The 24,226-nt window shown below is 39.5% G+C and overlaps 1 protein-coding gene and 1 long non-coding RNA gene across 2 annotated transcripts in view; one reads left to right on the forward strand and one right to left on the reverse strand.

Annotated features, from left to right (window-relative positions):
• The window catches only part of LOC122815689 (copine-8), a 3,116,673-nt gene that overhangs the window by 2,981,704 nt on the left and 110,743 nt on the right, over positions 1-24,226 (reverse strand). The window lies entirely within an intron of this gene.
• Positions 1-24,226, forward strand: part of LOC122815690 — a 402,356-nt gene that overhangs the window by 299,092 nt on the left and 79,038 nt on the right. The gene's annotated exons all lie outside the window — the stretch shown is intronic.

Here is a 24,226-nt window from a genome sequence, read left to right on the forward strand (position 1 = left end):
AGGTCCGGAACATTCGACTTTTCAACCGTTCGACAGATTTCCTTTTCATTCATTTAATAGGGACCCACATTTCTATAAGCAAATTTCACATGAAGTAGTATCTTGTTTATGATTGTTCTTTGTGTGTAGTAAAGGAAAGGTTTTCATCCAACCACAGACCATGACCTTAATGTTATGCTACAACTGACAACTTCAGAATTAATCAGCTAAATGCCCCCATCACCTAGTTTTTTTGTTTTGTTTTTGGGGTGGGGAGTACCAAATAGAATAGCTACAGATTTGTAACAATTTCTAACTAGGTGTTTACACAAAAGACATCTTTTGATTAATTCGCTCACATCTAGAACAAGATGTACTTCCTCGATCAGTGCCTAAAGTGCCTGTTACTTTAACGTTGTTCTCCTTCTATGCCCATTCCCCATCAGTGCGCTCTTCTGATTTTTGCCTGACTTATGCTGCTTATTTTAGTTTACAGAAACTTAAATATAGAAATCTATTTCTGTTTTTAAGCTACTGTAAATCAAGTTTAAAAAATGTACTTCCCATTTGATAATTCTGGGAAAAACTTGCTTTCTTATATGGTTGTCCACAGATGCATTCACATAAGAGAACAAGGCCATAAATCCTATTTTTCTCCCCTCAAAGGACACAAGAAACTTCATACAGGTAAATTACAGTGAGAACTATCATGCTGCTATGTCAATAACATTATCTCCCAATAAAAAGATAAATGTTCTGCAGTAACTTTAGTTGAGATTTCTGTACACTTTAGCTAAAGTTAAAACTGTGAGTGTTCACTTTCTCATGAAGAGATGTCTAAAGTAACTGCAGTGTATCCAATGGTATCGTCAGATGTCTCTTCATGTCTGTAAGCCCCTGCCTTATTCCCAGGGATAAAAGCAGTGCATTTGGGTGCCTTGTTCCCTTTTGGTCAACAGTTATGGATGAATTATTACATTTATTTGGAGCAGCTATCCATGGAACGTTTTGTAAGTACCCTGTTACTGGTTTCACATTTTTTATGGTTTTCTGTTTTAAGCTTGGAATGTGTGCTTAAGTATAGTACAATTACAAATACAAATACAAGCCTTACTTCAGCTCTGAAATGCATGCTAGAGATGATTTTGGAACACCAGATAACACAATTAAATACTGGAAAAATATGATAAAGACACACTTTATAAAACAATAATTCTTTAATTTGTCTACTATTTAAATCAATATGCACTGCGAATATGAGTAGAAAGCAGACAGAGATACTGAAAGGCTAGCCAAGATTGTCCATTTAGGATGTTCAGCATATCTACCATACTGTCTTAAAACAAAAATGCATAGAGTTATTCTTTACATCTGCTTTTCAAGATGCAAAAGTCACATGATTTACTAAGAGCCATTTCAATTTACTGCAAAGGCTACTCATTTAGCATACAAGTAGTAGTACTGAAATTAGAACTGAGTGATTAGTACCACCGTTTTTGAGGCTATGTCCAGAATTAACCCACCCTGCCCTAAGTACTCTATAAGGTTAATAGAATTTCATGCAACTGTACATAAGTGAAGCATTCAGAAAGGCTTACCGGGATGTGGAAACTAACTAAAACATTTCTGCATAGCAGTAAACCTTTATGGTTCAGTGACCATCATCCTGCTTTGTTTTTTCCTCTGATGGTGACCATAGCAAAGAGAACAGCCACCCAGAAGAACTCACATCCTAATATGGTAGTCCTGGGAACAGTTAATGTTAATTAACCATGCACTTTTCTCCACAAATAACAGCAACAGCTCTGGACCATCTCAGCAGAAGGTTCTTTTTTTTCAGGGAGAAAAAAAGTGTACGCCATCTTTTCATGGCATGTCCCCTTTCATCTCTGTAGCTCTTGTACCACAACTACCAGCAAGTAGAGCTGTGTGTGTGTGTGTGTGTGTGTGTGTGTGTGTGTGTGTGTGTGTGTGTGTGTGTGTGTGTGTCCATTCATGCATGTTGGGTCTGTCTACATTACTGTGTTGTGTGGGCTGGTGGGGAGAACACTAGAACACACTGGTGAAATAAATAACTGCTTGTGTATTGTGAACTAGTTACATAACAATGACAAATGCAGAAAGGTGACTGTCAGTACAGAAGGAGAATATTCGAACAAAAATTAGATTTTCATTTTTGTCAGGTATTGCTTGATAGGAATGATTAGGAACCCTCAGTATCAAAGTAAAAGATTTTGAGAGTGGGAGAATAGCATAGAGGGAGAGAGAATTATAGTAATAAAAGAGCATGTCTAAGCATGCATACTCACAAACTTGGCACTCTTTAATTCAAAAGTTATACTAGTGACAGTAGTATATTCAGATTCATGCATGCATGCAGGTGAATTTAATTATCATAATGCTTTTGTCTAAGGGTGCTCAGGTCTCATATTGCATTCATCATGTGCGTATGATACACACTGCAGTCTCTAGCGAGTTTGAGTAGCACCTGAGGTAATGCCTTCATTAAAAAAGCCCAGCAGCCAACATCTCCAAGCAGAATCCAGTACAGCCCTTGTATCGGGGGCCAGGATGTACCTCCTTTCCTTACATCTCTATGTATCATACATGGTAGGGAGGTGATGGAAATATTTTGCACATCCATGTCTGGATCTCTGGCCATGTGATGCAATCAGCGTGAATTGAAAAGATGGCAGCAGCACTTCACAGAATGCAGTCAGACACCCGCCCCACCAGAGAAAGTCAAAGTCAGTCTGCAGCTATCAGTTCTAAACTATCCCCAGTACAGAACTCACATAAAAGGGTCACTAGGATCTGCTGTACTTAGACTGTAATGTAAGTTGAATGTCACAGAAAAGTGGTAAGGCAAAGGCAATTGGTCATAGTTGTTAGACTTGTCTGACTATTTTCACCAAGTAGCCCAAAAGTGCTGTTCCCCAGGAAAATCAAACGAGGAGTTAAAAGAACTACATCTGATGAAATATAGTTACATGAGATAAGAAAGTTTTCCTATGTTGTATAATTTCATCCCATTGTCCTTATCCATTCGCTGACACTTCACTTCTCCCGATACCATAATTCATCAGTGTAAGCTGTCTCTTTTTCTATCTCTTTCACGGCATTTAAAAGATGTTTAGTACATACAAGTGTGTAGGCGTGCTTTTTCACAAATATATTTGTGCCTTATTACTAAACAGGTTTAATGTAAGTTTTTTTTTTTGTACAAAGAGGAACTTAGTGAAACAGGATAATCTACCATTTGCCTTACAAGTCTGTGTGTGTATACCTGCATCTTTGTGTAAATAGGCTACCTGAAGTGTTACTGCTTTTGGGAGAGTTACTAGAATAGAAAAAAACATTATGCTGCCTTTTCCCCTACTGAATTACATGCAATAAATTCCTCTCAAGTGTACTTCATTATAAGGAAGTTCCTCAATCCATATTCCTCTCAGTTCCACATTGAAAGAGTATATCCAACATGCACTGTTAGGATTGTTTTAACTGATATCAATGATAAATAGCACTGAATCATATCAGTTCCTCAACCTATTGCACACAGTTGGAGAATTTCATGAAGTTGTGAACAGCAATTATGTCAGACAAAAGTGCTAAATAGCCTAATAATTATTGCATCCTGGCAAAAGAGGTGCTAAAAATGTTGTTTCTCTCAATCTTAACACCCATGTTAGCATACAACTGGAATGAGTTTGACATAATGGTGAATGCCTTTGCCTCATAAGTACAAGGTACAGGGTTTAATTCTAATTTTAGGTTGTTGTCTAGGTCTAAAGTAGCCCTTCAGGGAAGTTAGCCTAGTATTCACTTTCAAATATTGCTAGAAAGGTGCTAATGATGTTGCTTTTCCAAGACGTTAGTGACAGTTTGAATTCCAGATCTCAGACCATGCTACTATTGTTTGAAGAGAGAGTGAAATAAATGCTTATTTTATTACAATGTACAGTATTATAGTGTATACACACCAGGGCATTCTGCTTTTTATGATGTATAAAATATTCTGGATTTATATATCTTATTATAATGTTTTGATTTAGTGTTAAAATAATTCTGTTAAACAGAGTCGGTGAAACAACTACCTTACTCGCATTACCAAGAAGGTAATTCTTTCAAAGTAACAATTACAGATATCATGGCATGTTAGTGTCTCCATATTTTACTGTGGATAAAACAGGTGTGTGAGCATATGCACATACATGTATATATATGATTGTGTGTGCACATTAATATAGATATGCATATATATATATATATATATATATATATATATATATATATATACATATTTAATATATACATAGATTGTTTGGCTATTTTATATATGTGTAGATGTATACATATGTATATATATGTGTGTGTGTGTGTGTGTGTGTGTGTGTGTGTGTATGTATATATATATATATATATATATATATATATATATATATATATATATGTATAGGTTCATAGCTATATACAAGGCTAATGACCATTGGAACCTTTACAAGCCTAGCCATGTAATCCAAATGTTTCCCAAGAGTTATTGTGCCTTAGGTTATTTATTTATTTTTTTTGGGGGGGTATGTCATTTAGAGCATGATTTAACAGTTTCTTCTGTCCATCAGAGACACAGGTATCAGACCAGGAGTGAATTTCCAATTTCCCATCCATTTCTCCAGGTTGTGCTTAAATGGAGTTACGGAAGGGGTCTGCTTCACGTGGATGGTAAGCCTATTCCAGAGAATGGAGATTCTCAAAGATACATACCTTTCCCCTCCAACATACCCTATTTAAGTTATCAGTAAAGTTTAAATATTTGGATCTAGTACTTCTGGTGCTGTTCATTATGCAAAAGGTCCAACAGACCATGATCCAAGCATGTCTTGTATGCCAGGCATAAGTCAGCTCTCAGCAGTTTATAGATAAGATGGTATACAGACAGGGTTTTGAGGCAATCTGCATAGGACATTGTGTTTGCACCCTGTATTATTTTTGTGAGGAACTTCTGTGAACATTCCGGTTGTGGAATGTGCCTGGTCAGGTACATACCGAAGGGATATTATACTTAATGATAGGCCTGATGAGAGCTGAGTATAGTGCCATGATTGCAATGTGCCTGGTCAGGTACATACCGAAGGGATATTATACTTAATGATAGGCCTGATGACAGCTGAGTATAGTGCCATGATTGGAATGTGCCTGGTCAGATACATACCGAAGGGATATTATACTTAATTATAGGCCTGATGAAAGCTGAGTATAGTGCCATGATTGGAATGTGCCTGGTCAGGTACATACCGAAGGGATATTATACTTAATGATAGGTCTGATGAGAGCTGAATATAGTGCCATGATTGGAATGTGCCTGGTCAGGTACATACCGAAGGGATATTATACTTAATGATAGGCCTGATGAGAGCTGAGTATAGTGCCATGATTGGAATGTGCCTGGTCAGGTACATACCGAAGGGATATTATACTTAATGATAGGCCTGATGAGAGCTGAGTATAGTGCCATGATTGGAATGTGCCTGGTCAGGTACATACCGAAGGGATATTATACTTAATGATAGGCCTGATGAGAGCTGAATATAGTGCCATGATTGGAATGTGCCTAGACAGGTACATACCGAAGGGATATTATACTTAATGATAGGCCTGATGAGAGCTGAGTATAGTGCCATGATTGGAATGTGCCTGGTCAGGTACATACCAAAGGGATATTATACTTAATGATAGGCCTGATGACAGCTGAGTATAGTGCCATGATTGGAATGTGCCTGGTCAGGTACATACCGAAGGGCTATTATCCTTAATGATAGGCCTGATGAGAGCTGAGTATAGTGCCATGATTGGAATGTGCCTGATCAGGTACATACCGAAGGGATATTATACTTAATGATAGGCCTGATGAGAGCTGAGTATAGTGTCATGATTGGAATGTGCCTGGTCAGGTACATACCGAAGGACTATTATCCTTAATGATAGGCCTGATGAGAGCTGTGTATAGTGCCATGATTGGAATGTGCCTGATCAGGTACATACCGAAGGGATATTATACTTAATGATAGGCCTGATGAGAGCTGAGTATAGTGCCATGATTGGAATGTGCCTGGTCAGGTACATACCGAAGGGATATTATACTTAATGATAGGCCTGATGAGAGCTGAGTATAGTGCCATGATTGGAATGTGCCTGGTCAGGTACATACCGAAGGGATATTATACTTAATGATAGGCCTGATGAGAGCTGAGTATAGTGCCATGATTGGAATGTGCCTGGTCAGGTACATACCGAAGGGATATTATACTTAATGATAGGCCTGATGAGAGCTGAGTATAGTGCCATGATGACTTCCCTGGGCATAGATGCCGTGCCCTTACTTGTAAGTTAAGTGACATAGAATGATTTTCTTACAATCTTAGACATATTTTGGTCAAAAGCCAGATTATTATCTTCATGAGTCCCTAAATCCTTGACTACTATGTCTTCTATTAGGGGTCTTTTATCAATGAGGTAGTTTCCCTGGGTGGCCAACTTCCCAAAAGGTACTATTGTGCATTTCTTGGCAATGAGTTTTAAGCCATGGTTTTGGCACCAGTTATTAGCCTGGTTTTCTATAATTGTTCCTGGCTTACCATCTTCTGCAAACTTAGTATGCCAGAGGCTGTTTACATTGGACTTTATTTCCCAAAACTAGATACCAAAGAGGAGCGGACCCAGCACTGAGCCCTGGAGAAACTCCACAGGTGATTGGCCTCTTTCTAAATATGGTCTCTCTAATCCAAACTTCCTGGGTCCTGTCTGTGAGCCAGCTGGCTATCTAGCAAGCTGTATAAGGGTTTATGCTAATTCCAAGAGTTCATTTTAATTATCTGAGTGGAGTATTATATCAAATGCCTTGTATAGGTCAAGATAGGCAGTATTCACCATTTTACTCTCATCCATTGCTTCGGACCTTCTCAAAGAACTAAGCCAGGTTCAATAGGCAAGAACTGCCTTTGGAAAAAACAAACTGGATTGGGATTGGTGTCTGAAGGTTTTGTATGTCACTGTTAATCATTTCCAACCATGGCTTTGAATACGAGCCTAGTCAGATAAATGAGTCTGTCGTTCCAAGGATCAGTTTATGGTCTACCCTTGTGCTGAGGGATGACCACTGCAGACCTCCATTTGTGTGGCACAAAGCCTGTGTGGAGGCTACACTTGAATAGTGGCTCCAGTGGCCCTGATAGGATATGAGGCATCCTGGGATATTATCAGTGGTTGGGAGTTAGTATAATGGTTAAGGTGTTTACCTCATAGACACAAGATACAGGGTTTGATTCTCACCTGTAAAAGTGAAATTGGCTAGACTTAAAAATGACCCACAAGGGCAGTTACCCTACCACTTAGCTACGAACCTATGAACCTATCAAAGCTGTATTCTTGGCCTTAGACAGCTCATCTAAGACCTGCTCCATGCTGATAGTTGGCGGGGTTATGTTAGGTGATATTTCCTGGGGGTGGCCAGGGTGGGGGCTGGGGGTAAAGTTGGAGATGAATTTGTCAGCCAAATTTTCTATATCTCACTGTTCTGTGAATGTGGCTCCATTTAGCAACAGTGTGGCACGCTGTTGTGTTATGCCTTTGAGGTTTTGGACATTGCTAAAGAAGACTTCAGATTATCTGTGACCTGGAATACTAGCTTTACCTCAGAATTTTCCCTGTTGGACTTAATTAGTCCTTCCAGTTTATTCAGTTTGATGAGAGACTTTTTATCTTTTTTAGTGTTGTCCTTCCTAATTTTAGCTATGATTTTTTTTCTTTTGTTGTGAAAAAATGAGGTCACCAGCAGGAAAAAGATAAGTGCTTTCATCCTTTATTTATACTAGGACTTCATCAGATAACAATCAAATGAAAAATGCACCCTAATAAAGCATACCCAGTCACATACGCTGTAATACCATCCAATTACAAATCACACCTAATTAATAAGTAATTAACAAAGTCATCATAGAAAACATCTACATACCCATTATTAAAAGCTAAAAACACCTATACTTGATGAATAATTTATTATAATAATTAACCCATAACTTATAAAGAACCCCACCATACACCCAATGTAAAAAGCCAAACTAAAAACTTAAATGTCCATAGATTTCAACTGTAATACCCCATTCAATGAACTTTTATCATCGATTCCTGGAGGAGATGCTGTTGTTCAGCTTAATTTGTCAGTAAAGTTCTTTTGCCTCAATAATAGCACCACAACAACCCTACCCACATAATGGTTTAGGGACTCTCTCTAATCCATAATATAGAAATTTCTTAAAATCCTTACATGAAGTAGAATGTTTAAATAATGCTTTCTTGACATCCTTAGATTTAATAGCATAATAATGATCATATATCCTAGTTCTAAGTTGCCTTTAAGTTTTATCCATGTAAAAACTATCACAGGAACTGCAAAAAACAAGATAAATAACCCCCGTGGTCTTACAATTTTATCTAAAATTATTTTTAATAGATCTTGGATAGGATTTTAATGCAACATTGATACTGCCAAAAATATACCTGCATTGAGAGCATGAACCACATTTGACCATATCATATTGCTGATCCAGTATACTTTTTCCACAATATTCTTGATATTTCTACCCCTTTTATATACAAATTTGGACACACCAAGATCAGTAAGTGCCCCACTACCAAATTCTTTGACTAAATTCCAATTTTTGATAATACATTTTCCTCCTGCTCACTTTTATTTGTATAATTAATAACCACAGCTTTATCAAATCCATCATCGTTATGGGTCCTAACTTTAGTGATGGTCTTACCACTTGAAATAGGAAAATATCTCACATTCCTTTCAGCTAGCACACTGTTCTTGATGTCATCCACCAAATACTTGGGGTATCCCCTTTCTAAATATAATCCATTCAAAATTATACATTCATGAAGAAACACGCAATCATCCGAAACTAATCTAGATAGTCTGATAAATTGTCCTTTCACTAAATTTCTTTTCTGCCAAAACAGGTGAGAGCTGGTAAAATAGAGACAAGAATTTGAAAATGTACTTTTACAGAAAATAGTAGATTCATAAGTACTACCTAAACATTTCTTGTAAATCGTAATATCAAGATAGTCAATACTATTGTCATCCACAAAATAAGTAAATTTAAAAAATAATATTGTTCCATTTATATCTTTTAGCCTGACGAGCCTGGTCTGCAAGGCCATGGAATGTATCATCATGGAATTCATAAACAAAGAAATTGGTAACCTCCAAACTCTGGACCCCACCCAGTTCGGGTTTGTGAAAGGCAGATCTTGCCTCCTGAACCTGGTCGACTTCTTTGAGGCAGTCACCAAAGCCGTAGACGAGGGTAAGGTGGTTCACACAGCCTATCTTGACCTTGCCAAGACTTTCAACACCATGCCCCATTCTGGAATTATAGCTAAACTCACTAAACTAGGTATAAATCCCTATGTCACAAGATGGGTTGCCAACTGGCTCACTGACAGATCCTACATTGTAAAAGTTGCAGACTCCAAATCAGACTTCAAATCAGTGACAAGTGGAGTACCACAGGGTTCAGTCCTGGAACCTCTCCTGTTTGGTATCTACTTCTCTGAAGTACAGGCTAAAACAAAAGGCCTCTGGCTAATGAAGTTCGCAGATGACTGCAAACTAGGAGCTATAGTCAAGTCCCCAAATGATGTGGACATCCTACAGAAGGGCCTCACTAAGACAGATGCCTGGTGTCAGAGCCATGGCCTGAAGCTCAGTGCCAAAAAGTGCATTGTTATCTCCTTTGTTAAAAACTCTGTACCGATGAACTACCACATAGGCGGCAATCTTCTTAACACCGAATGTGTGATAAGAGACCTTGGGACCCAGGTGGACAGTAGTCTCTCCTTTGATAATCACATTGTCACAGTAGTCAGGAAATCCTTCTACAAGGCACACCTCATCACAAAAGGGTTCTCATCCAGGAAAAAAAGATGTCATTGTTCCCCTCTACTCAACACTCATTAGACCCATTTTAGAGTACAATGCTCCTTTTAAAATGTACCTCACAAGACATCTGAAGCAGCTGGAAAGGCCACAGAAGTACTTCACAAAGAGAATTACTGGCCTCAAACAGATGCCCTACTCTGATCATTTAAAAAAACTCCAGCTTTACTTTGTAGCATCGCGCCCACTCTGAGGTGATCTCTGCCTAACATATAAAGCTATGTCAAACCCAGAGCTGTTGGACATGCTACACCTAAAGAAATCCCAATCCCTCCGAGCTACACGCTCTAGGGACCTAAACCTTATCACCACAATAAACAGGACTTGCTGGAGGGATAGAGTCCTGTCCCAGAGACTTCCCACACTCTGGAACAAGCTACCTATCTATGTCAAGCAAAGTTCCTCATTAACACTCTTCAAGAAAAATCTTGATGAGTGGATGGAAAATAGGAAATACACCCCGGGGATCACTTCTGTGGCTCTGCTTGACGGGCACAGGAAATTAACTTCCTTGGGTTGGCGTAAGCCAGGGAACTTTGTTGACTAGGCTTACTTAGGCCCTTGGGTCGATAGCCTAGTACCTACCTATGAACCTATGAACCTATATAATCAATAAATTCTTTAAACATCTCAAGCCCTCTACTCTAGACCATACAATTAATATGTCATCCAGATATCTTAAATAAAGTAACATATATTTCCAAAAGTTAGATGACATAATGTGTTTCTCCCAAAACCAAAGAACAATATTAGCAAAAATGTGGAGGAAGCAGCACACATTGCTACACCCCTAGTTTGATTAAAGTATTCATGATAAAAAAATACAGAATTATTAGTAAGTAGCATTTCCATAAATTCAACAGTCAGATTAATGTCCCAACTTGTAAATTTGGAATCCACTGACAGTGTCTCACGAAACCAATCTAATCCTAGCTCATGAGGTACAACCAGGAATAGATCTTTAACATTGATTGTGGCAAACAATGCAGTTTCAGTGAATTTGATACCAGCTATTTTCTTTAAACAGTCCCGAGAATCTTTTAATACATGGTCTTTTGTCAATAAAGACATTTTTTTTTTAATTTCCAGTCAACCCATTTAGCTAACAGTTCCATTTTGGATCTACCAGTGGGCATTGTAGGTGTAAGAGGTGGGTTAAGAGAATGTTTATAGGTTTCTGGAATGCCAAAAATTGCAGGAACTACAGGGTATCCAACCTTCAGAAATCTAATACCATCTTTATCAAATCCAAAATAAAAAAATCGCTTCTAACTAAAGATCAGTTTTATGGTAAGCAATATTAATTTGATTAACCACAGTAAGTTTAAAAAGTTCTTCATCATATAAATATTGGTGCATCTTAGCAATAAATGAAGTATTGTCCATAGTATGAATAAAGGATGAAAGCACTTGCCTTTTTCCTGTTGGTGACCTCATTTTTTCACTATTTGTTTTTCTTGTACAACCTGTTTAAATTTGGATTCCGGCAGGATGTTTTTTTTTTACACAGCAGCCTCTATGCAATAATTGATGTGGTTGCACAGAGCTTCTGTGAATAATCACATATAGACTGCTGTGTTGTCTGTATTTGAAGGGGCTTAAAATTTTGAGAACTGCGGTGGTGGTGCTGCGGTAGCGTTGTCACCTCACAGTTAGATGTTGTCCTGTTCGATTCTCAGCTAGAGCACCTTCTGCGTAGAGACATGCGTGAATGGGCATACCTTCTTTGAAGGTTGTGCGTCAGAGCTGGCAACTCGGCACGTAAAAATCTACTGCCAATCATTAGCGGACCGGAGTTCCGCAGTGGCGACTCCTAACCAGGAAAAGCTGAAAGACACAACAACAACAACATCACTTAATAAAAGAAAATTTGCCTTGGAGTACTTTCCAAATGATACAGGATTTGCTGAGGTTACAAAATTAATTCCTATTTCAAAGGAAAGTGTTTTGTGGTCTGACTTTACCAGAGAGGACACGTCACTGGGAGTGGTGTAACATTCTCCCATATTTGTGAGTACAAGGTCCAATATGTTTGTACCTCTAGAAGGTGTATGCACTAACTTGACCAGGGTATTGGAACTTCATGGTCTCAAATGAAAGCTTACATAATGCTGCACAAACTGTTACTGATATCAGCTGTCTACTACCATTCTGCAGATATTCAAACTTTCTCAGTAATAAAATGTACATATTAGCATAATTATCATATTTCTGTACATATCTCTAGACTGTGCACTTGGATAGATTGAGATTCAGTATTTCACATGCCCAGTCATCAGAGAGGTCACAAATGGCTCCTTAGATGAACAGGGTACTTGGCAACACAAAAACTGAGGTGTGGCAGATATTTACATTTATTTTCCCATTACATATTCAGATATGTATCCTACTCAATTATGCAAATATCTCAAAAATGGAATGCCATCTAGAAATCTAGTTTGTGGCCAAATGAAGATCACAGCTACCCAAGCATAAGTCACATTGATAGTTTGGATCTGTACTATATTTACACAGATATGAATATTTGTTTACATTATTATAATAAGTAAATGCATATATTATCTTCTTACTTTTTCAATATTTTTATTTTTTGTAACCTTTATTGTTTTTGAGATGTATGTAACCTACTTGTCTGCCTGTCAAATCAATTTCAGGTGGATAGATGGCAATCGAGCTTAAATCCCTTTCTACCTGTTCAAACCAGGGTCCCCCAAGGCTCCATCCTTGGACCCCTTCTTTTCAATATCTTTATTAATGACCTTCACTCTTCTTGCCCACTCTCTACTATTATTCAATATGCTGACGATTCCACTATCGTCTCCTCCTCTATTGACATTACTCACCTCCATACCCTCACTCAAGACTCCCTCCACTCTGTTGAAAGTTGGCTTACTACTAACCAACTGATATCGAACCTTAAGAAAACTAATCTTCTGTTTCTCCCTTCTACTCTCCAACACCATAAAACCACCTTTTCTGTCTCATCCTGGAATAACATACCATCTCTACTGAGCCTCATACAAAACTATTTATGACTACCTTGTTTGATCTTCACATTCAACAATGCATTAAAAAGACTCACTTAAATCCTACCTAGTATGATTTTCTATACTCCTCCTACCTTAGACTATTTCTCTGCCTCTCCTCCACACTTTGACCTCTCCCTTTACCTAGCTTTCTATCTCATACTGTTTCTATTTTGCTTTTCTTCCGACTCATCTTCTTTCATACTATTCCTGTAAAAAATAATTATACTGTTTTTGATTCACACTTTGAAAAATTTTTTTGTATACTGTTATTTTAAATTTTTGTTCTCCTGTATACATCTGAATTTTATGAAACTGTTTTGTGGATCTTTTGCATATCCATTTGAATTTTATGTAACATTTTGTAGAGCTTTTCTCCTCGGGTCTCTGCTGAAAAACAGTCTCTACCCAGTCGGATTAACCCAATTAATAAATGCCAAATAACTAACTAACTAAATAAATAAATAAACACATAGATAAATAATTAACTGTTTACAGCTAGGTTGAAAAAGTACCTTCTTAGAATTTTAGCTCAGGTGAAGGCTGTCCAGGCAGGAGCTCTTCAGCTGTCAGGTGTAAAATTCCACTCAGGCTAAGTGTGAAAGAGTTAAAGCAAAGTCATTATGTAATGAAGTTTGCAGTAGTCTTGACTAAGGCATGCATTTGACATCACTGATCATTATGCATGCAGTTTGCTATATTTATTTTTCCAGTTTTGTTTGCAAATTACAAGTAAACGCATATGGGTAATATTTCTTCAAAACAGAGAAATATAGTGACATACAAATGCAATTGCTTTGCATACTCTCCCTCTGATGCAAAACTGACAGTTAATACCATGTTATTAATAGCATTCTGGGACATCTTAGGAATATATGTTAGTGCTTTACCATGACATTGGAGTATCAATTATACCATTCCAGCTGATACAGAAAGTACTGTCTAATGCTGAATTCGATACTATTAAAGTTTCTTCAGTTGCTGAATTATTTCATTTTTTGTTCTATTTAACATATATAAAAATGCAAGTTGATTTCACTCTGAAGAGCTTTAACTGTAAAACAGCCGGAGTGAATAACACATTGGGGAGGAATTCAGTAATCCTCCGTGTAAGATGAACAAAGTCCTACTCGGAGACTGTCGTCTAAGAGTATGACATCAGCGCATCATGCATATGCATGAGGGCACTCTGACTCAACTCCCAGACTAACACGGAGCGTGTAGGAGTGCAGGGGGCGTTTCAGACTGCCGAGCAGTCCAAATATCCATGCCCCTGCAAGTGCCTAAATCTGCAAATGTCAGCAGATATGAGCGAGTCAGCTCAAATGTGTATACCCCCAACACTACACTCCCCCACATTCAAAAGCCCTGTACAAATAAAATAAAATGTAAAACAATTTTTTTTTATTATTCACGATATAGCTGCCCGTATTTGCATGCGGGTGTGCCCATTGCTTAGCTACAGTTAGCAGTTTAGACATCGAAGAGGATAATAAACCACTTATATGCAAATTAAGCCAAATAGCAATAGTGTAGTGGTAGAGCCTTCGCACAAAGAGAAGGTATTCCCGGTTCGAGTCCCACCACTCCCCTTTCCATTTTCTGTAGGAAATCCGTGCATTAAAATAATCCCTGACATTTACCTTTTAAATTTTATTAAAATGCATTGAAATGGCCTATGTAGTAGTGAACGATATTTTAAATATATATAAGAAGGTGAAATGGTCATGCATACTAATGAATGCATAAGTAACCTATCTTAAGCAATGTGAAGCACTGCTAAGCAATGTTTACCAGTATTAAGCACATTTAAGAATAATTGCCCATAGCTAAGTATTGGTTTAACTAGCGCAATATCTTTGCGTGGAGCTGCTCATCACGCCAACTAGCGCAAACCAAACATGTTTGCGTGAAGCTGCACTCCGCACTAACTAGCGCAACGTCGGGCAACGTTGGTAAACGTAGAGCAATGTTGGGCAAAGTTGAGCAAAGTCGGCTAAACACAGCCACATCCTCTACCGGTCAGGCCAGTAGGAAAATAAAAAAGCAATGACAGGTCTCGAACCCAGAATACTGTGCACCATAATCACAGTACTGATCCACTAAGCCATGACAGCATTTGATGTTCATGGACTCTCAACACACATATACATATGAATCAAAATTTACCCAGTGCTAAGCAGGTGTGCAATCAGCTGAGAACTTTCAAACCTGACCAATCACAAATAAGTGTGGGAAATGAGGCATATTTAAGCTCCATAGGTGGGAATACTCACCATAACTGGTTGTAGCTCTCATCGGCAGACAGCAATGGCTGGTGACGGAGAGGGCTCTCGCTTCCGAGCGCAACGGTGGGGCATTGAGGAGTCAAAAGTGATGTTTTTTCTCCTCGTCCATCATCATGATGCTAGACTCCTGCAGGGCCATTTCCAGGGAATGGAATACAAAGCAGAGGCCTGGAACCGTCTCGCACATGAACTCACCAGTGCCACAGGCATCCCTCGGACTGGTGAGCAGGTTAGACATCACCATGCAGACCTGAAGAGATGCAAGCAGGACCAACTGAACCAATGGATACAGGAGGCCCGTGGGATGCAAAATGCCCCACTACTGTGTAGGTAGCCATGGACTGAAGTATGTAAAAATTGCTAGTGTAGTCAATAGTATGGATAGGTATATGTCTCAATAACACTTCATTTACTTCACAGCAGCAAGTGTCCGTGCTGCGAATCAGCAAGCCTATGCAGATAGGCTGCTAAGGCTGCACCACCAGGCAGGTTAGTAATTTTTCTGCATGTACTATTATATAAAATAAGTGAGAGAGCCTGGTACTGTTATATAAAATAAGTGAGAGAGCCTGAAAAAGAGTGTTGTAACCCATTAATAAAGGCATAATAAGTCCTGAATTATTTCACTGCAAGTATTGTTATATAGAATAAGTGAGAGAGCCTGAAAAAGAGTGTTGTAAACCATAAATGAAAGTATAATACATCCTGAATAAGATGTCTGCATGCACTGTAAACAAATAAATGAGAGAGCCACTAGAAAAGTGTGTAATGTAATTAATAAATGTATAACTCCTGTAGTGTGTCCGTGTCACTTTCTTTGAAATGTTGATGTACTCTTGCAGTATAGAAATAGTAGTGTTGTATTAAGCGCTGTCAACCCACACTTGGGTAGGCCCATAGAAAGAGGATGAAGGGAGTGCCAGTATCTCTTAAGCATATATACAGACCTCAACTGTAGTTTCAAGGCTGGCATGTATAGGTAAATCTGGCACATGAGTAGCTTGTAATTGTGTTCACCGGAAATGTCAGTGTGCTGCTAGAAATGTAGGGGGCTGTTAAAATATAACTGACAATGTCACCTGAACACATCCAGATATGTAGACATATAAATATAAATAAAAATATATAAATACGTAGCAGTAACATCTGCATCCTGGACAGTTTGTATATTAGATACAGGTCAGGTACATAAGGAACTAGCAAAACACATCCCACAACGTAATGGACATTGCCTAGTGTAATAATACATGTAGGGGATATATACCTGCAGTCAATAGGAATGTAGTGTAAACTATAAGTTCATATAAGTTGTTAATGGAGGTATCTTTTTACACCCTACTGTATGTGCATAAACAATGCAATTCCACACATCAATGGGTATGTGTAATCTCAAAACATTTGTTGGGACATATGTCCTATTGGTTTATAAATATCTGCATTTACTTTGTTGCATGTGCCCTGTTCAAACACCACAATCTTGGTGGCCTGTTGCCACCAGTCATTCCTGCATGCTGTTGGAATGTCCACTGTCATTCTATATATGCATGTGTTATGCTTGCTGTTCAACTGTTTGAACTCTGGTGTGTTGGGTTAATGGGAATATTACTGCATGCTGTTACAACTAATTTGGAATGATGTTGGCTATATTGTCATTAAATTCACCTAAACACAGAATGTATGGGAAGGCCGGTCCCACCTGTCCCACCTCAGCTGGCGATGGCACCTGGCACCAGCAGGTCCGTTGCCCAGCCCGGGACCTCCTCCTCCATTGGCCCTGTGCCACCTTCAGGTGGAAGCACTGCAGGGGATGGGGCTCATCCCCCCCTGTGCAAGCGTGGCTGGAGGAGGGCCACCTGTCACCCTCCAAACGGTCCGGGCTGTGGTGCATAGGAAGATCCAGCGTTCAGTCGCTGATCCTCTATGCCAGCTAGAGGCAAGAGTGGTGTGACTCATGGGTGAGCCTGCCCCTCCTAAGCAGCCCCCAGCACAGCCACCCTCCGGGCTGTGAAGGTGCAGTGGTGACTGCCCATGGGTGGAGATCTCAGTTCCACTTTTGCCATCTGTGGGCTCATGGGCTTGCGATTTCCAAACATCCTTCCCCATCAATGGTGTTCACCCACCCCATGTGTCATATTCCACCCCTGTATGCGTCTTGTTTGTCTTGCCTGTTTACCTCCCCAACCTACCTCCCATAACATACCTACTTTCCCTACCCCACATTCCACTCTCACCTGAAAAAAAAAATTGGCATTCTGCTCCCACAAAAAAATTATGCCCCATACATAGCTGCCCATTTTGCACAAATGTCCACTGGACACAGAAACTGAAATTTAATTGGCAGTACAACATACTTCGTTGTCCCCACCCCTCTCTCAGGGGTGGAAGGTTTCAAAATTCCCTCCAAATTACTAGTATATGCACAGCTGTTGCTGTTAAAGAAATGGGCAGCTATGGACCTTCCCTACACCCGTCTTGCACATCCCGAGCTGTTTTCCCTACTGTCTTTTCCTCTTTGTGCCCCTTTTTCACCACTTTCCTATCTCCCCATTTTCTTTTCTTTCAAAGAAATGACCACGGGGGTTAGCGGGAGAAAGCACTTTTAAGCAGTAGTAAGCAGGTTTGAGCGAGTGTGCGCATGTGTGCGCTTAGCTAAGTATTGCTAAGCACAAACCTCACAAACCCTTACAACTGCTTAAAAGTGCCTTAGTCACCCTGCATATGAGGGGCCTTGTTCTGCTCAGCAGCAAAATAAAACACCACTGTCAGTCTCAAACCCCGGACCTTGGACACACTAGACTGCATGAAGCACCACTAGACCACAGTAGATATACAGCAGGATGTTGCTGAAATATATATATCATGCATCAGAATGTGTGAATGTAAAGGAAAGACAGGAATGCCATAACACAAAACCTGTTCTGTGGAACATTACCAGCAGTTGTTGTGGAATTGCATTACATGACTGTGATAACAGAACCAGACATTCTAGCAGTAAATAATGTTACAGCAGCACTTTACAACCCCCTCACAGTATCATAGCAGGACAATCCCCAACCAAATGTACAAAATACCAGTGTGTTCAAGGTACAGCAAGGATGTAGGTAGGCATACTCAATATTGGAATTGTCCAGTTTTCATGAGCATCCTGTGATAATGTCAACAAAATAAAAAGCACAAACTGTGCAGAAGTGAGTACATTAATATCCACAGTATAGCAGTTCCCAAACAGTTCATGTGCCAAATGAAAACATCTCAATAACTACATATGTATGGCAGCTAATTGTATAAGTTGAAAAGAAACTCCATACTCCCATATATCTTGTGTTAGAATTTCTAGGGGTGAGTACAATTCTACATTGTCAACTGTGTACTGGAAGTGGCAACATTCAGGTCTGGGTACAACATACAAATAACTGGCTACACCCCTAGCAATAGTTAGAAGAAGTATACCAACCTTCTGACTTACACAATGGTGTCCACAGCATACATGCATGGTCCCTACTTTGGAAATCTGAAAGGGCTACGCCTACCTGACTTAGCAATTTATAGCACTGGGTTGCTATGACAGTGAGTACTGCAAGTACCACATAGCAGGCTACATGCAATTGCCAAATGGTGGCCACCAATTGGTACAGAGGCCATCACATGCACATGTGCATATACCTATAAAAGCAATCTGTACTTGCTGTCCACACATGCAATCATTCCATTGCAGGTACGGAGAGAGAGAGAGAGAGAGAGAGAGAGAGAGAGAGACACACGCAGAGGCAGACAACAGCTGCAGCAGAGATAAAGAAAAAGGATCCAAAGAAAATATTTTGAAAGAAAAAGTGATGTAATGTAAAAAAAGATAACAAAAAGAATATATTGAAAACAAATTAATATACTGACAAAAGAAATTATATTGAAAAAAATATTGAAAAACAAATATATTGAAAAAAAATATTGAAAAAAAAATATTGAAAAAAGATATTGAAAAAAAGATATTGAAAAAAAATATATTGAAAGAAAAATATTGAAAAAAACATTGAAAAAAATATATATTGAAAGAAAATATATTGAAAAAAATATATATTGAAATAAAAAATATATTGAAAAGAAATATATTTTGAAATAAAAATCTATTGAAAAAAAAATCTTCAAAAGTAAATGATATATTGAAAAGAAAACATATATTGAGAAACAAATATACCTTGAAAACTGAATTCAGGATATACGACAACAAATACGAACACATACAAAGGAAAGGTATAAAACAGCTATGTATTTACTGGAATGTAGTAGATGTTTATGAAGAGTACTCTACATAGTTTGAATCATCCATATATGGCAGCAGTACATATCAATGCACAGATGCCCTGCATAACTACTGGCATGGAAAAATGAGTGTGTAGCTGTGTGCAGTGGGATGTGACGGTGACATATGTAGTTCAGCATTAAATGTCAAACATCTGATCCATGTTATCTGTGTTCTGTATAGTAGTGTGTACAATGTCTGTTTGGGGTGCCCATACGGTTATGCAAACATGGATGTGACAGAGTAACAAATGCATGATAGTCATATTAACGTGTAGCTTAGCATTGGCAACAGCTGTACCAGGCTAGTATGCTAATTCAGCATTAGCAGCTATGTATACACCCTCTAATATTACTGTATGCTCACATGTGACACCTGTTCATGTTGCAGCAAGGCCCAACAGGTCAGCCGTGAGGTACATGGACTTACAACAGTGTGGTCCTTGTGTGTGTATGGCACACACATACAGAGAGATCTGTCCGTGTCAGATATATTAGCATCTGTACATGTGCATTGAGCAAGGGACATACTGCAAATGTTTGTGAAATGTGTAGATATATATATATATATATATATATATATATATATATATATATATATATATATCTGTTGTTGAAGGTTGTTATGTGCATATTTCTATGTAGGTTGTAGTGTGTGGCAGACCAGACAGCATACAGTGCTAGTATATGACATGTGGTGGTTAAACACTGTGGGTATGATTCGTCAGGTTTGCAGTGTTGCAGCCAGTGAGGCCTGCTAAAGCTACATGGGCTGAGAACACCTTCAATGCATTCCGCACAACACTGTGCAATATTATGACATAACTGTATACCTCACAACCTTCCCATACTTGATATTCTCATCATGAAAGGTGGACTGTATATGTGCCTATATGTATATCTATATGTACAGCAATGGATGTTTATATGTATGTGTGTGTGTATATATATATATATATATATATATACATATTTATATGTATACAACTATATATATATATATAGAGAGAGAGAGAGAGAGAGGGTCATAATTACTGCAACAGATGCCTGGTGACAAAGCCATGGGCTCAAGCTCAATGTTGACACTGCATTGGCATCCCTCCTTGCAAAGACTTAGTACCCATGAACTACCACATAGTCTACTTAACACCGAAGGTGTGATAAGAGACCATGGGACACAGGTGGACAGTAGTCTCCCCTTCGATAGTCACAGTGCCACACTAGTCATGTAATCCATCTACGTGGCACACGTCATCACAAAAGGTGTGTCATCCAGGGAAATATAGGTCAGTGTTCCCCTCTCCACACACATGAAACCCAGTATAGAGTACAATGCCCCATGTGGTATGTACCTCACAAGACATCTACAGCAAGTGGAAAGGACACAGACATACCTCACAAAGAGTAATACCGGCGTCAAACAGATGCCCTATGCAGACCATCCCACAAACCCACAACTAGACTGTGTCGCATACCGCCTACCCAGAGGTGACCTCAGCCTAACATACTAAGCTATGTCAAACCCAGATCTGTTGGACATGCTCCATGTAAACAGATCACAATCTCTATGAGCTACACGCTCTAGGGACCCAAACCCTTTGACCACAATAAACAGCACATGCTGGAGGGATAGATTCCTATCTCAGAGACATCCCATACTCTGGAACAAATCAACTATTCATAGCAAACAAAGCTCCTAATTAGCAGTGGTCATAAATAATCCTGGAGATTGTATGGGAGATAGTGAATACACCCAGGCAATCACCTCAGTGTCTCTGCTTGACAGGGCCACGTGACATGTAATTACCTGTGTGTCAAAGGCCAGGGTAGTGTATGGCTAGAGTTCTATAGGCCCTAGGGCCAATAGCCTCTTACCTACCTATGAAGTGATACACACCCACATGTACTTGTTGCAATAATTGCTATGTGAGGTTGACTGAGTGTGATGGTGAATGTGTTGGTGAATATGTCAGAGTTCGGTATATGTGTGATAGCTTAGTGGGAAACTGTTTCTGTCATGGTATTATGTGTCCTAGCTGTGATCCCAGCAAAAGATGTGTATGCAATTGCTAGGTAGAAAAAGCAGTATTCCATATGGTCTGACGTAGTCCCTTGTTGTCGAGTGGGGTGTCCCACTGTAGACTAAAGCAGTACATGTATGCTTATTGAGTGTTACTGCTGGTGAATCCAACTCCTGTATGAACTGTAGTACTACCTGAAGCTGTATGCCTAAACAGCACAGTATGGTGTACATCCACATTTATTGGAACCCCTGTTATGTGTGTTCCCTGTAGTCCTCACAGATTACATACCTCAGGCATAAGGTCTGGTAACTACTGACACACAGTATTGTAAGGTACACAGGTAAAGGTCACCTGGGTTGCCATACCTTTGTGTCTGGTATGTATGTCTGCTGTGTGTGTGGGTATGCCTGTACCATGGCCTCGGTCATATGTGTTTTGCAGGATATAACTGCGTATCTAGCAAAATGTATAGTCTAGTACAGCAGTATGCCACCTATATTAACAAATGTGCACATATGTTAGGCAGGGGTCTGCCATCAATGACTAGTGTGGTATATTGGTAATACTGTCAGTGGACTTTATAATCATTGCAATGGATTACATATTTCATGATGCATTAAAATGATATATACCTCCTGTGGCTAGGTGATGCATTGTGTCGCATACAGTGTGCCATGTACTGTTGTATAGTCTTACATACTGTTTTAATTTTGTTGCTGTGCAAAACATGGTTTGATATATAGAGTGTGTCAGGCACTGTCAGGCATCTGTGGGTTGAGAACTGATATGTGGTATTGAAAGTGTGTATCTTCTGACAGCCAATAGGTTGCTATATATGGCAGTTAATTGATATCTGTACTTTAGAATGTTACGTGTGCCACATGACTTGCTCACACATATTGTTTCATTGTCTTCCAGGGTAATGTCCCACCATCGTAAGAAGAAGAACTGATCACAGCGAGCCTGGTGCAGCACTATGCGCTGCTGTTCTCCAGAACCAGCAAGGACCAGCATGAGCAGACTGCACTGTGGCAAGATCTTGTCCGTAGGGTAAATGACATAGGCATGCATAACCGGACATATGAGCAGGTACGCCATCACTGCAGTGATTTAATTAGACATGTCCGGCAGCATGCGTCTGATATCCACAGACAACAGCTTGCCACAGGTGGGGGGTAGCTATCCATCCCCCCCTAACCAGAGTGGAGGAGCTGCTCCTGAGCCAGGTGGCTCCTGGTCAACAACAACCACAACAAGTAACATGTATCATCATGGAGGCCGGAGCCACCCAGCAGGTTGACATGGAGCGTGCAGGTAACATGGCATAGTTGTAGAATACTGTTATCTCTATTGGTAGAGCATGCTTATGTGAGATGTGTACTGTGTAGTTAGATGATGTGGTGCCTAGTGTTGTGCAATACTAATAATTAGGAATATAATCTGTAGGCCTGTGACTGTCAACCATTGTACTACTGTAAGATTGCAAACACACAGTAGCAATGCCACAGTTGTTGCCACTGACAAAGTGTCTGATATCCTTGTAGGTCCCTCTGGTGTGACAGCAAGGCAGCAGACCCATGCTGGTGAGTGGGTTATACCTTTAATATTGCTAATTGAATGTGCATGTCATAGGTGAGGTGTAGGCCATGTACACGTAACACACCTATGCATAATGCATGCTGTGCATGTTTGCTGTGAGACTATGCACATCCTAGTAATGTGGGTAGCTGCCTAAAACACATACAACACACAGAGCATCCCACACAATTGTGGCAACACTGTAGTGGACATTGGATAGGCAGAGTCAATACACATGCACACAACATACACAACTTTGTCATACGCAGTACACGTTATCATGCTACACATGGCGCATTCAGACACCCTCTGTAAGATCACACTACAGTATCCTAAACCTCATCTACACAGCACACATAATATACCTGAGGGGTAGATGCCTCATATGTGGCTGTGTGACATTCTTCAACACATAACACATTCATGTTAGGCAATGCCCCCTATTGGGCACCTCACAAACCCATGTAACAACTGGCTGTGAAATGATGAATGTAGCCATGGTACTGCAGTTCAGGTACAGCATGCTATGTGCCGGTCTGTCACACATTAGTAGCCTTGAGTGACTACATGATGCTGCATGATGATGGCTCATGGTACTACCCCCCATCCAGTTACAGTGGCCACAGTACTACACATATCATGAATTGCTATGTACCTCAATGTTGTGTGTGTGCAGACATATGCACCTATACACAATATGCATAGCAATCACCATTTGTAGAAAGTGACACACATATGTCTTATAATGCTATAGAGTGTATTGGTCACATGACACACATTGTGTATGTGTGATGTTTCATGTTGCAGTTGTGTGGTAGCATGCCATGTCATGGCTGGCACTGGAATGTCCACAATATGTCCTACACTCACCATAACCACTTACAATGGCTATGTTGAGCAATGGTATTCCATCAGGTATACATGCACCACTCATCCTGTGTGTATACATAGCATGCATGTGCTACACCTGTGTCCACAATTATCTGCTAAAGACACAGATGTTCTAATCAGAAATGGACATCTATGTGACAC

This window comes from Protopterus annectens, chromosome 11.part0 (assembly GCF_019279795.1).
Source record: "Protopterus annectens isolate FY-2018-M chromosome 11.part0, PAN1.0, whole genome shotgun sequence".
NCBI classification, from domain to species: Eukaryota; Metazoa; Chordata; order Ceratodontiformes; family Protopteridae; genus Protopterus; species Protopterus annectens.